Source organism: Leptonychotes weddellii, chromosome X, assembly GCF_054177405.1.
Source record: "Leptonychotes weddellii isolate Sample4059 chromosome X, ASM5417740v2, whole genome shotgun sequence".
Classification (NCBI taxonomy): domain Eukaryota; kingdom Metazoa; phylum Chordata; class Mammalia; order Carnivora; family Phocidae; genus Leptonychotes; species Leptonychotes weddellii.
Genome location: NC_138385.1, coordinates 93,004,395 through 93,005,091, shown reverse-complemented (window position 1 = coordinate 93,005,091; position 697 = coordinate 93,004,395). Strand labels below are relative to the sequence as shown.

The 697-nt window shown below is 46.1% G+C and overlaps 1 pseudogene; it reads left to right on the top strand.

The window, feature by feature from the left end:
• The first annotated feature begins 243 nt into the window (after window positions 1–243).
• Window positions 244–697, top strand: LOC145717741 (large ribosomal subunit protein eL32 pseudogene; annotated as a pseudogene).

Genomic DNA, 697 nt, shown 5'->3' with positions numbered 1-697 from the left:
CATAAAGATACACTGTATCTCATAGGTACTTATTAAATATATAAGGACCAAAGGATTTGGGGCACTCCAATCAGCATCTCCAGCTTTATGGTACGATTTCTCCTCCCTGAATTTTTGCTTCCCTTCATCTCCCAAACCCCAAGTTGTTTCATTTGCCATAGCTTGAATAGCTAACTAAGAAAAGTAATTTTTGTCTTCCTTGACACTGCCTGTGGAGGGGGCAGCCATCTCTTATTCGGCATCATGGCTGCCCTCACACCTCTGGTGAAGCCCAAGATCATTAAAAAGGAGGACCAAGATGTTCATCTGGCCCCACTAAGACCAATGTGCCAAAATTAACTGCAACTGGTGGAAACCCAGAGGCATTGACATTAGGGTGTGCAGGAGAGTCAAGGGCCAGATCTTGATGCCCAACAGTGGTTATGGGAGCGACAAGAAAACAAAGCACATGCTGCCCAGGGGCTTCCGGAAGTTCCTAGTCCACAACGTCAAGGAGCTTGAAGTGCTGCTGATGTGCAACAAATCTCACCGTGCGGAGATTGCTCACAGCGTCTACTCCAAGAACTGCAAAGCCATTGTGGAAAGAGCAGCCCAGTGGGCCATCAGAGTCACCAATCCCAATGGCAGCTGCACGGCGAAGAAAATGAATAGACAGACAACTTACATGCATGTCATATTTGTGTTAATAAAATCATAA